At 37.7% G+C, this 16,159-nt stretch overlaps 1 long non-coding RNA gene across 1 annotated transcript in view; it reads right to left on the reverse strand.

Moving 5' to 3' along the window:
* Nucleotides 1-710: 710 nt before the first annotated feature.
* The window catches only part of LOC106019012 (uncharacterized), a 41,850-nt gene continuing 26,401 nt past the window's right edge, over nt 711-16,159 (reverse strand). The window contains exon 4 of the long non-coding RNA XR_002404880.3: nt 711-3,029. This is a non-coding gene — a long non-coding RNA (uncharacterized lncRNA). The remainder of the gene's footprint in view (nt 3,030-16,159) is intronic.

The following is a 16,159-nucleotide window of genomic DNA, read 5'->3' on the forward strand; positions in this document are numbered from 1 at the left end:
TTCATTGTAAACTCTTTACTGAAAATATATAGACCAATTATGATAAACATATGTTTAAAGTAATCCTTTAAAGTAATTGCTTTTGTAATGGGTATTGTAGAGTCTCTGTGCTATATATTCTATTAGAACTAAGCAGAAAACTTATATTTGCTAGTGCATGTTATCCCTTGCTTACTGGTATATCAACTTTTTCGTATACCAGTAATATACCTTTGATTGAAGAACCACGCTTAAAATATCTACATTATTTTTAACGCTTCAGTGGATCCCAGTGTCCTCATTTCTGATCAGGGCCTCATTCAACTAGCTTCTTCACAAACACAGAGATGCAGTCCACAGTGTGTGGTTAACAGGAAGAAGAATGTGCAATTTGCAGATACTTGCAGTGTTCTCAGTTCTACTGTGCTCACCTGCCCCTAACCCAAGAATCATTAGAAGGCAACTCATTTAAATTCATTTTCTTTTCAAAAATAGCTTGTCAAATTACTACATGTTCTCTGGAACTACCTCTGGCCAAATATAGTACAAGTCCATAAAGTTTAGCCTGTTTATTTTTTCAAGGTTTAAAAAATAAGTGCTTCACTTATCTTCTGGTTTATTGAGTATCTCAAGACATCACATGGCCTGTAAATCACAGATCAACTCTGAATAGCTTGATATTACAAATAAAATAATTCTCTACTCTTATAAAACAGTCCTAAAACATTTTAAGAAAGCAAAAACAACATAACACATTGCCTGGAGACCCCCATCTAAACCACTGTCTCCAAATAATTTCAATTTCTAGACAACACATTTTCAATCACTACAGTAACTCTCAGGCTGCATTCATCTGTTCCAGAAATTCTTGTACTCACTTTCAGTTCAAAGCTCAAATTCCCTGTTTTTTGTGTATTCAGTGTTGCTTCTGGCTCAGTGTCATACAGTCGTACTCAAAAGTAGAGTCAAATGGGAAAAACAACTCAGTAATTAACCAGCGATATGTAGAAGAGGTAAAATATCTTCATAGTAGGGGTATAATGGAATCATTACTGAAAGCTGCCTAAAAGCACTACATGAAAACAGAGAGAAAGATGTTTGACCTCAACCATACCAATTGCACAAATAAAGCCTTAATAATAGCTTGCAATCACACTTGGCTGGGCATTATTTCCCAGACACGCAAGGTCTGCATTACAGGGCCAGAAGCAATGACTCACTCTGCCAGCTGCTGTGAAGGCACAGGGCAGCTTGTTATTCTGTCATAAGTTGTTTTGTGCATGCTGTAAAAGCTTCTATACATCTGATCCCTCAAGAAAACATTCTGTCTCTGTAAGCAAAAAGGTAGATAGTTTTCCCATTTCTGAAACATCATTTGAAGTTATTTTTTAAGGTGGAAAAAATATCTTTTATTCAAAGAAAAAAGAGTACTCAAAGGTCTTCTCTTCTTAAAGACATGACCAAAAAAAAACAACAAACTGGGCAGGGGGTGGGGGACTGAACACTTTACATCCAGTGGCAATATAAATGCATACATTCCGTACTGTGTGCATCTGCATCCATCAGCACTGCAGGCTGTGTATCACTGTGCAGTTCTGAACTTTAAAAGAAGCACACGATGCTAAAAGCCTTTAGGTCTTTTCTATACCAGCTCTTGCCTAGAACATCAGCTGTTAAATTTTCACAAGTTGAAAGTGGAAACTGGAAAACCAGCCTTCCATTATATCTTTTTGAGAGGTATGATACTGGTCACAATTTTAGCAAAAGGCAGAACTTTATCTGCAATGCCTCTTCGAAGTTCGGAAATGAGCAATCATAATTTTGCAATTGTTTTAAACATTACACAACTTCTCTGAACATCTTAATTTTTCACAGTTTGTCTGTGCTTCTCATAGATTGGCTTACCTTAGGCAATTTCTAGGATTCCTTGTTTCTGAACTGCCTGAAGATCAGCCTCTCTTTTGACATGATGGCATTGCTGAGTCTGATCCTGGATAGCACCCAGACTTTTAGAGGAGCAGTCTATGTTGGAAATATTTTGCAATAGCTTCTTAAACATTCAGAGGGAAATTGGCAATATATCATATTGCAAAGTTTAAGATAAGGGTCTTAGTTTTTCTGACAAGTATCATCTGGCCCTTCAGTCTGCTCCTTTCAGTAAGCAAGTAAGGCAGCACTCAATCTCTTCAGAAAAGCTACTGCTGTTTTCAGTAGTTTTCAAGATTTCTGATTTTCCACTGACATTCTCTTCAGATCACATACTACATTCACAGCTCTTCAATCTTAGGAAAATTGTGTGAGATCTAGTGCAGTTCAAAAGCATGTACTTGTACATGTCTCTCTAAAGAGGTAAAATCTTGCTTGAGGGTATGAGCTAGCCACTATATGCCCAAGGTTAGGAAAGATTGTCCCTTTAGGGCATACAAATCCAGGATTGTCTGCTGTACAATTTCCTTTTAACATTTTCATTTTGGGACTGACCACTGTCAGAAGTATGTTTTGGACTAGCTGGCCCATAGTCATTCCAATGTAATGGCACACTTCTAATCTTAGCTTTATAACTGGTTTATTTGTAGTTTTATCAGATGTGCTGTCCTCTCATGCTATAATGAACTTCAAAACTTTTAGCTTCCACAAGAAAAGTAAGTTTGTTCTCTGGGGTTAGCAACTGAGGTTTGGGCATCATCTAACACCAGTTTCTCCAGTGCCACATAAAATAACATGCTACAGATGAGTAATATCTGAGCTTTGAAGCTTAAGTTTCTGGTTACCTTCTTCAGAACTAGGGTACTTGAAGAAATAATTTTGCAGATTTTGGCAAAAGTAATATGATTGTTCCACTCTGGAGCTTAGTGCATTTTCTATTTATCATCTTGAGACTGAAGATGCAGAGGAAGCAAGTTGCAGAAGGGCGGTTCTCACATAAAAGGACTATTGTAGCATTGCAAAATTACACGTGACCCAATTCTGAGTACAAAGCATCAGGAAAGTGAAAAGATGGCTGAGATGGCAAATTCACAACCAGAAAACTTCAGACGTTTTCCTGAAACCTAAAAAAAACAAAACAAAAAAAAAAAAAAAAAACAGAATGAGTGAGAGGAAAAGACACTGAATGAAATTACCCTGAAACTGTTTATGATTAAATCCTAGCAACAAAGCATTGAGGTACACCTTCAGTTAAACTAGGAATATGTGTAGAAGAATGCCATCTTAGTTGTTCACAACAGCTGAATGCCTAAATCAATACATACAATTGAGTTCATGTAATAACATTTATCATGCTTGTTATTTATGTTAACAGTTAGACATGATCTGTTCTGATCTAGTCTTATCTGTTCTTATTCTGGCATGATGCAGACTAGTACAAATCACATTTCTTTGCAACACTGCTAGAACATGAAAATCCAGTACTAATTATGCAACTATAAATAAATACTGTGAATGGAACAATTAGAACTACATATCCCTAAGCTTCTCCACATCAAAAATATGGTAGATATCTGTTTGTATTTGAACACACAATAAAAGCAAATCCTTTTTGCTTTTAAGTCACAGATTTTGCAAGTCACAGATTTTGCAAGTCTCTCCATTTGCAGCTACATAAAATTTCAGACTGTAATGTTTGTTGTGTGTTTAAACCTGATACAGATGCACCTGGAAACAAGAAGACAGCTGAGGCACATATAACTGCTCCCCTGCGCCTGACCTCAGTAGTAGCTTTGCTGGAGTAATGTGAAACATTTCAACATATGAGCCAGTTTGTGTGTGAAGATGCCTTCATGTCATGGCTTTCAGGTAAGTTTCTCTTTAAGATTTTAAATAATTTTAAAAGGCTTTAAGATGTTGCCCTATTGCATACCTATCCAAACATTTAACGCTTTTGTAGTGACCTGTAGAACCTAAGGTAATAAAGTAGAAGGGTTAAGAAGAAAGAATAATAAAAATATATTTACAATTATTAGTTTTTTATGTCACATAAAGAGTGTTTTATCTATAATACAACATACATATATTTCTCTAATGGTACCCAGTTTGCACCTCACTTAGTAGCACAATATAGTTCTATAATTTAACACAGATATCAGAAAAGATACACATAAATCTGAGTCATAAACACTCCCCCAAATGCAACACCATAAAGAATCTTATGACATCAAAATTACAATGTAGTGGGCAGTACTTTGTGGTCTCTGTGGTGCCTGCAAAGAAAACCACAAAGCTTGTAACATTTGTAGTCTCTCATTCATTCAGACACTGGTTCATTCAGGTCTCCCTCACTCACCCACATCGCTGACCAGCTGCTAAGAAGCTTGCCATGTGATGAGATAGGGCCTTATAACAGGCCAAGTTCCTTTCAAAACTTTACAGAGAAATAGACCGCTACTACTTGCACCAACACTGGCAGAAGTGCAGGTGTGAATGTTATCAGGGATGTAGTCGTTCCTATTATTTACAAACAGGACAAACTTTTTGTTGAACCTCTTTCCAAACCCATGTTTTTACCTTTTTCACAGAATCACAGAATTTCTAGGTTGGAAGAGACCTCAAGATCATCAAGTCCAACCTCTAACCTAACACTAACAGTCCCCACTAAACCATATCCCTAAGCTCTACATCTAAACGTCTTTTGAAGACTTCCAGGGATGGTGACTCCACCACCTCCCTGGGCAGCCTGTTCCAGTGCCTAACAACCCTTTCAGTAAAGAAATTCTTCCTAACATCTAACCTAAAACTCCCCTGGCGCAACTTTAGCCCATTCCCCCTCGTCCTGTCACCAGGCACGTGGGAGAACAGGCCAACCCCCACCTCTCTACAGCCTCCTTTAAGGTATCTGTAGAGAGCGATAAGGTCGCCCCTGAGCCTCCTCTTCTCCAGGCTGAACAAGCCCAGCTCCTTCAGCCGCTCCTCGTAGGACTTGTTCTCCAGGCCCCTCACCAGCTTCGTCGCCCTTCTTTGGACCTGCTCAAGCACCTCGATGTCCTTCTTGTAGCGAGGGGCCACTCTGTTTTGCCCTCTGTTGTATTATTGCCTGCCATATCTCCTGCCAGATTGTCCCCACAAATGAGGGAAAATTTCCTCATTGCACACCAAACTACATACTAACATGAAAGGAGATATACTCCCTCTAACTGCTAAAATTCACTAGCCTGAACATTTGCAATTTAAGATAATTCTGCTGTGCCTTACACTAGCAATGCAAAAAAATGGCAGTTTTATGCCAATGAAATCACAATAGATAGTCAAAATCATTTTGCAGGAACTTTTTCTCTGATTCATCAGAAATAATTCTCTATCCTACACATATTTTGATTTCAAGCATAGATTACAGTTAGTATTTCATACACTATGGTGTCTACTCTGAGATCTTTAGATCAGAAACATAGGAAGCTTTTAGTCAATGAAAAAAGGAATGTACACAAATGCAAGTGTAGAAATGTATGGTATTATGTCTCTCAGTTCTCCAGGTGACCTTGCTCTTCTCTACATTAAATCTAGAAAGTTCAAAATAGCTGCAGGTGGGCTAAATATTTTTGTATACATCTTGTAGGTTTAGAAATATTTGCTTCCCTTTACTTTGATTTCAGAAAAGTTGAAATTTTTAGGCATTCTTTTCTTGTCTTTTACTGATGAAACACTTCTGTGGCTGCCTTGCTGCTTCCAGCAATATTGGTTTTTTTCTTCTTTTGTTTTGTCTCCTTCTCAAATGTGCTGTCCTTTGCCACACTGTTTATTGTTTCATAATTTTAAGATGAATTCATGGAACTGAAAACAAAGTGATTCATATGCAGGATCTTCCCAAGGTCAAAGCTAAAACCAACTATAACCAAGAGTATGATTTTTCAGGGCCCACATGCTGGTAACGATGTCTCACCAGTCAGAAGCAGGGAGCAACGCAAGCTTTTCTACTTCACACCAATGTTGAAGGTTACTTCAAAAGTTCCTAATTCAGAATTTCCAACAAAAAGTCTGCCAAATCTAAGCATAATATTTCTGTTCAGAACCAGTTTCTGGTGTGCTAACTCAAGCTGACTGGCACAGTAGCCCTCAAAAAGGCCAGTGGAACACGGTGGAACAAATCCCGAAGGCGGCATGCAGCATGACTAACCCCATCAGGCTATATCTGTGTTGCATTAGGAGCAGAGGAGCAGAATGGGAGCTGGATTTCCCAAGCCCTGAAATTTCTGTATATGAGAATTTTCTTGTGTAATCTGTTGCTATTCTAGCAACAGGACTTTCTGTTTCCACTTGTCTTTGAAAAGAACAAAACCAACAAAACAAAGCAAAGCCAGTATTTATGCCAGTGACCTGACTGGATCTCTCACATCCCAGATAAGCACATTAAATGGGTACATTTTTTACTATTGGAAAAATATATTTCAAATTACCTTGTGCACATTTATCTTAGCAGAATAAAGCAGAAAGGAAATCAATACAATTAGGCAAACATTATTGTCAACTGATTTTCTACATCACTTGGATTCAGGTAAAACTAGAACAAGAAGTAAAAATTACTCTCAACTGCTTTGAGAAGAATGAATATTAGGGAAGAAGGGGGAAGGAATTTAAAACTCCAAAATAAAAATAAACTCTAATCCAATACACACTACAGCTAAAATTTGATCAGCTGTTGAGGATTTCTATGAAACAGAGAAGTATCTTTATTCTAAAGATTATCCTGTTCTTTTCCTGCAGACAGCCCTCTTCAAGGCATTTTCTTCACACAAAAATGCCTTGTATTGATAATGAAATTCAGTGACAAACCTATGGGTTCTCCAAAGACAGATTGCACCTTTTGGTGAATTATTGTGTCTCCTAAAATGTGAACACAGACCATTTTGCTCAACAATTCAAACAGATGTCAGGAACATGGTAGGTTTATGCATACTATTTCTTTTGCATAACACAGACTTCAGTAACATGCAGAAGTATCTCTTTTTAAAATGGACTTTTTATTAATTTTTCCAAGATTCAACACCATAATTCAAGTAATATAAAAGACACAAAGCTCTGAAATCACACAAAGAACTCCAATAAGCTGCTATTACACCTTGAAATTTATGAGATTCATATAAAGCTCTTTGCATTACAGAAACAATTTTACCAAGATTGCATACAAAGTTTGATACTTAAGTCTGACTGTGTTCCATTATTCTCTGTTAGAAAGCACTGCTTGGGTATTTTTCTTCAGCATTAAAACAAATTTGACAGAATTCAGTGATGCATAGAGTCAAACAATCATCCTTTTACCTTCAAAGAATCTTCAATCTGACCCCTAAATCTACACTTCTGACAAGGGAAGTGAAAGGGTAGAACATAGCCTGGTGGTGACAATGAAAGGAAATTGATTGTTAATATGAAATAGGTCACCTTTATGACTATGTGTCAACTGCAAGCGAGTGATAAATGCCTAGAAGCAATGTTTTGCCCTACAGATGTATGAGTGATACATGAAAATTTTCAAGCAGAAGCTGCTTGCTTAAAAGCAAAAGAACATAATGAAGAGGAAGTGGTATCTGACCTTTAGAGGGGAGAAAAATGCAGAGGGGTTGTGTAGCTGACTGATACTTTTGTAAAAACTAAAATTAAAAGTTCAAGCTGTACTAGTCATACTGGGACGTGTTCTTTTTCTTTTACAAATCACTATTTTACCTGTCATGTCCAAGAAAACATTAGTCAATATGCCAGGAAGGGTAGAGAGAGTCAGAATAACACCTTCGGACTCTGTAAGTATAGACATTTCTTTATTCTTACACTTTTTTTTTTTCTTTTTTTTTTTTTTAATGACAGTGCATGCATCACATGCTGTCTGTATAAATAATAAACAAAGGTAAATCTATCTATTTCCTTTTTCTCACACTTTGCCCATCTTAACTAACTACATCCTATACTTGGTAGGATGTGGATGTCTCCTGTTGTCTGCCTACAGAGCAAACACAACAGTTTCCTCCTATGGGCTGCTGGGAGAGAGAGGTGGAGCATTTCTCTGAAGCTGGGAGATGCTCAAGGAAGGAAAGGCAGGGAGCACGGTGAAGTGAGTTCCTACTAAACCAGGCTCTCTATTGCCCTCAAACTGGATGGTCTCTTCTTCTATGGGACTTAAATTATACCAGTTGTCAAGAACAAAAAAAAAAAAAAAAAAAAAGTCTACAGATTAGTAGCTCAGAATTAATCAGCTGCAATCAGCCTCCTGTCATTCTACTCCCACAATATTGAAAGCCCTTTCAAAGAATCAGTGCCTTGGAGCTCTGGATAATCATCATTTAATATTTGAAACCACCATTCAGAAGATAGGTATCTATCAACATGTCACTTTACATACTAATAAAACAATTCTTCTATTGTACCTGAACTTAAGAATCTCAAGGTGTCTCGGAAACAGTAAGCCTTTAGATTCTCATGGGATTCTTGTGATTTCAAAATAAACAGTTGATTTCTGGGCCTCAGTGGTTGCCTGACTTCTGGAAGGAATTCAGTTCTGACCAGTGAAAATTAAATCTCTTTAAAGTATATTTAGTATAATGCTTAAAATTTGAAACATGAAAAGCAGTCATTTACCTTTAAATTTTAGCCCTGGTCTGTCAGTAGTTACTAACACTGTCTGCTGGATCATATTAGACATGGAGCTTCCAGAGAACACAATATATATCACATGCAAACAGAATTTGTAAAATGTTTTATGCTACTTGATCATAACCTCAAAAAAAAAAAAAAAAAAAAAAAAAGTATTGATTAAATTCAACATATAAAGAAAAAAATGCTAATGACATTAGCATGACATAATCTTTTTTCTGTCCAGAATGACTTTTGTACATTTTTTGTATTCTAAAATACAGGATTAACTGCATCTGTTGGATCAATACCATAAAGTAGCAATACTGTCTTCCATAAACACCCAGTCAGTTTTATGAACCAGGTTATTAGTAGTTAAATATTTAAAGATGTTTGCCCTTTGGATCTCACTTTGATGCTTGCAGCCAGAAAATACTGTCTTCCAAACCCACTTCCAAGCTCCTCAGTGTGGGAGGAAGATTTTGAACCAGTTCAAGAGCAAAAGTAATTTTCCATCCTTCTAGACATAAAACGAAAAACAAGAATGTATTCAAAAACAATACTGTACATTTTGGCTCATTAGAGATTGTTTTCAAGGAATGATGCAGAATGAACCACATGACAACAGGCACAACAAAGTTGAAAGGACATAAAGTTAGGCATAAGGGTTTGGTTATTGCATACAAGAGTCAAAAATACACAAACAGCACAGCACAAGAGTGAATCAGCCAGCTGTGCTTCCTTTCGTAGTGTCATTTTTTGCTTCATGACTTTCTCTTTCCTCTGCAGTGTTTGGCACCCTGTCTTTCTCTGTGTTTTAAGTGCATTATGTTTCTTCATCTTCCCCACAATTTGTTTTTTTTTTCCCCTCTTCCTCTCTCCTCCGTTTTGGATGTTTAAAAATAAATGTGAATTAAGAAGGATGTCTTCCCCTGCCAGAGACCATCTGCTGTAAGATACCCCTTGAAAAACTATTTCAATGAAATTAAAGTCCTTATGGACTGGATATCCACAAACAGGGAGAGCATAGGCAGCAGCAGAAACAGAGCTGTTTTTCAAGAGGATTCAGGAGCTGATCCAAGAGTCCCAGCTATGTCTGTGGGAGGTAGAAGGTTGATGGTAGCACTGTTACATGGGTCACCTGGCCCTTTCATCCAAACTAGGGGCAATGCAGCAGTGCCCAAGGAACAGTGTCTATAACCTTGAAGTAGGATCGGTTCCCTGCAACTGTGCCCGTTTCCCCATGGTGCTGTTCAACACTTCAGGCTGTGCACTCAAGTACAGCAGTTTGTTTCAACCAACCAACAGTTACACTGCACTCAAATTTTAATAGACTTAAGTCCTGCCTGATTTCCTATCATCATAACTGAGGAACAAACTTGTTCAGTGAGCACCTGACAGCTGAGGAGGACAAGGCTGGTGGAATTCACAAAGTCAGAAGTACAAATGTTAGCCAGAACCTCCAGACAGCCTCCCAGAGCCACCAAGCATAGGTCCTATCCCCATAAACAAGGACATGTTTATCTAGTTTGTAGTCCTCATGATTGGTACCTAGCTACATCACACAGGAAGCAAACCAATCTGGTCATACATTGCACTAACCGTATTCATAAATTAAATAATAAACACACATCCCAACAGACTTTCATTGTCTTCAAAACACACTGCACTATATTTTAATGAAAAAAAATATGCATGCAATTAGATGTTTACAATGATTTCACAGGCAAAAATGTAGTGTGACGCACAGTCATCTCACTGGCTAGTGGTAACGAGCTTGTCACCATAACAAATCAGCAAATCTGTAACAGTGTACAGCTATCTGTACACAGCCAGGTTTTAAAATAAGAACAGAAATATAAGTGCTTTATACAGTGTCATATCAAACCCACAGAAAGTAGTCAGTACTAGTATTTATGTGAAGTCAAAGTTAATTAAGACACCAAAAGAATGCTTTTGTTTCCCTAAGAATTCTCCATCAATTTATTTCAATTTAAACATAGCATTAGTTCTCCCTCAAAAAAAGCAAAGAAAAAGAATTGATCTTTATGTCACTCAGAATCACATTATCTTACAAGCATAATTCACATAAAACAAATTAAGAGGCTGATCAAATGCTCTGTTAACGTAACTCTTTAATAATAATATCACTTAGATCTTAAACTGCTTAATTAGATTTTAGTCATCGCAATCAACAGCCTCATTGAAACTTCATTTATAATTTATAATCTCTGCATTTTACTGTTCAGTTTAAAAACAACATTAACAACAAAAGCCAACAGTAAGTAGAAAAAAACAACAGCTACTATAAAAACCAAGGTGATTTATAGAGATGTTGCACCAGTTAGGTTTTGGGATTAACTTATTTCCTGGTTCACCAAACATCAATGGAAATATTTCAATTGGCTCAAATGGGTTCATGATTTTCCCTCAGGAAAAATACATTTGGACTTTGAACACAAATCTAGATCCAGCATTTTACATTTGACCACAAATCTAAAATGAATAAAATAAAATAAAATAAGCTGTGCTTTTACTGAGAAAGTTGAAAAATGAAATGGATCTTTGACATTTAATGCCTAAGCATTCAACTCAGCGTCCATTCATTAGTTAGATTTTTATAGATAATGAAGATGTAAAGAGTAGGCCTAGCCAAGGCAACATTTGCTGTTGTGAAGTAGATATTTAAAGAAAAGGGCGTTTGCTTAAACAAAGTAAAAATGCATTCTATAAAGAATTTATGCACATTTGAACACAACCATATTTACAGATAATGTTGTTTGTTTTTTTCTGACTGCAGATAGAAATAGGTCATCCAGGGTCAGATGACACACTTTTTTTGGATAAACCATAATTTTATCTGCAATGGCAAAGTACCACCTTGGGCCTGGTCTGCCAGAAACAGAGCTCCGTATTTGATACCACTCACCCCACAGATAAAGGGGAATATTACAGCTCCAGGATTTTGGATAAGATTTATGAGGATTGAGGTACCTTTTCGAACATTAAGATATTAGCTGTTCAACAAGACGGGCATTTTCCTCTTATCGTTATTATTTTAATAGCCAGATCTTTATCTTTCTGTTATTGCAAGATTATGTATTTATAATTATACTCCATTTAAAGAAGCTTTGATGGGTTAGCATGTTGGTATCTCCTCTATAACTGGCTTATCTACTTAAACTGAACACATTTCACTAACTTCTTCCTAGCAGAGCCCAAAACAGACCCCAGCAGAATTTTAACACCCATCCCTCTAGAGCAGTCTGCTGATATGCTCAAAATATATGTGTAAACTAGCAGGCATCTGCTAAGCTACTAGTGAAGTATCCAGTAAGTAAATAAATGCATCTGGGTTGCAGCCACCAAGATTTATAACACTTTTCCTTGATTTCCTTTTTCACACTACAGTAAATACAGTAATGGTGCTGGCTAATAAACAGCCATAAATCTGCCTTCCTGTTTTTATGATGTTTGCTGATTGAAAAGTAATGCTGTGAAACTGATGAAGTCAGTGACTATGAATGCAGGAAGGCTTTGTGGGCTTTTGGGGGTTATGTTTTTAGTATATTTGAAACAGTTCATTTTGCAGGACTTTTCCACTCCCACATCAATAAGTTGGGGGTTTCTCATAACCTTCACCCCCTCTATTTTCCATATGCTGTAAGCTAGATTTTTACTCCTAATAAATTCAGCAGATCCACTGCAGATGTGGAATAGAAGAGGAGGTCTGGAGTTTTTTTGGACATGGCTTCTCACCAACAACTTAATTCAGTTCCCATTAAGTCAATGGAAAAACTCCTGTAGACTTTCATGACAGTTGAATTGGGCTTCTGTTGCTTCCTTCCACACAATTTCTTTCATACCCTCTCAGCCATCCTTGAAGAACCAGGACAGTTTAGGAACAGTTGTATACAACACACATCTGTTTTTACAACTCAGTTAACAGAGCACTGCAGGAAACTCCTAAAAATACAGGAAACTTTGCACTCAGGATCTCTGCAGGCATAGCATGGCAGAAGCATGCCAGACATCACCCCTATAGGAATATTCATCCTGTTTCTGTCAACATCTCAAATTTTGCCGAGTCTAGTGGGGCTGTCCATAAAAGTCAGACATTTCTTTCCAAGGGATGTCACTTTTGGGAAAAGTGTAGAAATACCATATTTTTTTCTCAGACTTTTCTTGGTGATAGTAAGAGAACTGAATCAAAGCAAAAGTGGAATAATTTAACAATTTTATCTTTAGCTGCTCTGGAGACAACTTATTTTATCAACTGAAGGCCTGTCACTTCCCTAAGTTTGAAGTACTACACACTTCTTAGGGGTAGCCTAAATGTTAATTACAGCAGTTTGCCATATCCAAGATGTCAGATGATGGTCACAGGAAATTAGCTGTGTCTATACTTCTAAAGAGGAGCAATAATGTTTTTCCTTCCTACCAATGAGAAGACAGACTGTTGATGCCTGCAAAAGTGGGTACTTTCTTAGCAAGTTATCTGGTCTTACCTGTGCACGTTGTTGCCTCCTTCCCTCTTTCCAGATGCACGACTTTTAGGAAAGTTAAAAGTGTTTTCCATCAAACAAAACAATTAAGTGAGGCCTAGCTATGCTGACCTGTAAAAGTACTTCCAGGTAGAAGATTAATTTCATTTTGACAAACTTTATCCTGTCTAGCAGCTAGGACTACCAGCTTTGCAGACTGACATAAAATCCCTCAATACAAAGGCAGAGGTGAGACTTCATGATTGCCTAAACAAGAAACCCCATTATTTTATATCCCTAAGAGGCCATGCTAACTACAGTCTTACTCATGCCCTCAAAATAAAACAGATACTAATACTAAAGGAGAAAATCTTCAAATCAGAGCTACACCGTGAGAATGCCCGCAGAGATTGCAAAAGCCTCTCTCCATCCCAGCTATTATTACCTCCTCAGAGCCGCACAAGCCCAGTGACTCCTACACCCACAAGACAGGTGAATTGGCACGAACCCATCAGAGTTCACAGAACAGGGAACATCCATTTTTATTCCTTTTTTCAGATACTTAAGAGAAGAAAACATGCAAAACAAGCAGGTGTAAGAACGATGCAGATGGAAAAAGCCTTCTTTTTGAACATGAGAACATTTCACCTTCTGTAACCAAATTATATTTTAGCCAATATTATTTAAGACAGGCTTTAAACTGTACATCAGTACAACCATTGGTTTTATTCATATTTCACAGGAGGAGAAAATAAAACTGTAAATTTCAAGTGCAAAAGAAAAGCCATCACTGAGTAGCTCTGTAACACTGAAAGGTCAGTTCTAGTCTTCCTTTTTCCCTAGTATTCCAAGTTTCTAATTTCTCTGCTGTACATGGATCTCAAGTCCCATTTTTATTAGTGCTAAAATAGACTGTTCCCCCACTGTCACACCATCTGTCTCCTTTTCCTCCTGCCTGCCAGTATACAGAACATCTAGGAGTTGTTCTGAAAAGAGAAATAAAAGGAAAAAAAGAAAACTGTATTGTTTTGGTCACACACTCTGCTGGCAGCACCGTGTTTCCAGCAGCGACTGTCTTCACAGAGGGACACATTCAGCCTCTGCCAGCCCATGACACACATTTACTTAAAAAAAGAAATAAAAATCTTGCTGGTTTGGAATGAGGAGATGAGGAGAAATGTGATTTCCTTTCTGCTCTCCCACTGTGTGATTTCAGAGAAGGGCAACTCCTCCCAGTATCAGTGCTGCCTTGTTGCCATTTCAGGTCCTGTATCGGAAATTTCTCCTGACAAATTTCTGATTCAGCCTGAGCCTGAATCAGCAACAAGACCTGTTCACAGTACGCACCAAGAATGGGCTTTCCAGAAAGTGACAGAAAACACAATATGGGCTGTTGCTGCCTTTTTAAAATGTACTTTGACTTTAAATCTACAAACGCTTTTTTTGTCTTTTTAATATAGACACCAAATTCTCTTTTTTCCCCATATTATAACGACCCTCTGTATCAGTAGCACTCTTAGAGGTTGAAAATTCCACTATATACTCAAGACAGGATAGACTAAAACATCCTAAGGGCATAACAGGGCCAAAAGGCTCTTTTTATGAGGAGTGTCCTCATGTATAGCTTTACACCTGCCTACCACAGAAATAGCTGTAGATGTTTTTCTAAGGGGAATGAACATCCCCCAGGTCCTGTGGTGTGGGACTAGAAGAGTGAAAAGGAATGAGCACCACAATACTTCTGAAGTTGTCAGGATATATGACTTCTGTCCACTATATTTGGTACATAAAAGCTGATTCTCAAGTGAACATTAGCATCTGCTTAGTTCTTGGGTTGAATGAATGAATGAATGCTCCAATATGCCTCCAATAACTCCCCTTCTTTGACTGCAGGATATTCAAATGCAATAAAAAACTAAGAGGCAGAGGAAGAAAGGATGGATAAACTAGCTTGAAAAGCAGAGAGAGGTGGAAGTTCTGGAAGCCATATTTTCCACTTGTCCATATGTGTGCACCCCTACTAATATAACTTGGTTTCACAGGAGCAAATCCCAGCACTATATGAATCTATTCCAGAACATGACAGCACCTCAGAGCTCAGATCAGGCAAAAGGGAAAGGGACGGTTTTGAGGAGCTTACTGTGAAGCTTTCTTTTGATTTTTATCCACTATCAGAGCAATGCTCCTTCACATTCTGTTTAATAGTCCCTGCAACATCTTGTTGTTTTTGTGTGTGTGTGGTTTTTTTTTCCCCTCTCTGGTTTGAAAATGAATTTGCATTGAAGTTATTTGACATTTCAAACTTTTAAGATTTTTCATGTGAAAATAGCACCATCTGTAGGAGAAAACAGACCCAAGTTCATTAGAACATGTTTATTGTCAAGCCATTAAGCAGAAGTTCCCAATTCCCAAGAGAGTAAATAGATAATTTTCAAAGTATGCTCACGTTTTCTACTCCATTTTGCTACTCCAACTACCTCTGGCACAGTTCGGGGGGCAGTAGCCTGTACCCTACAACCCCTTAGCTCTCCCTTTGTGACAGCAGCTGAGCAGACCACTTTTGTCCTGACAGCAGTTCACTAATGACAACCGTCTTCTATGCTTATGTCCAGAGCCACAGTCGTGCAGACTCACTGACCTCCAAAAATTACAGCCTTCATTTTCCAGAAGGACTTGGGTCATGTTACGTGTCTAACACTGCAGTGCCGGGTCCTCTGCTGAGTAAGCTCTCATGTTCTTAAGGACCTGTGTTGACTGACACCATCCAAGAATTTGGATTTATGTTTATAGAAATAAGCTGTTTCCGGATACTGGAAATATTTTAGATTTACTAGTGAAGAGCTTTCAGTTTCCTAGCCTTTTAAAAATGTCAGTATGCCCAGCATCCCAGTTTACCACACATTTAGTTCCAATTGCTGACTTGTTTGTGGTCAGAAGATGAAAATGCTTTATATTAATCATGAAAATTAAACAACAAAAAAAAAACTAATGGGAATCCATTATTGTGTCTAATTATTTGGAGCTATCCTCATCTATCATACCACATTGTCCTCATCTACTATTACTTGCAAATTCATTTACATTAGCATATGGTGGCACATCAGCCCAAAGTCTGCTATCTCTCACAGAACTGACTTTCTATGTAT

The sequence above is a fragment of the Anas platyrhynchos genome, chromosome 21 (genome assembly GCF_047663525.1).
Source record: "Anas platyrhynchos isolate ZD024472 breed Pekin duck chromosome 21, IASCAAS_PekinDuck_T2T, whole genome shotgun sequence".
Classification (NCBI taxonomy): Eukaryota; Metazoa; Chordata; class Aves; order Anseriformes; family Anatidae; genus Anas; species Anas platyrhynchos.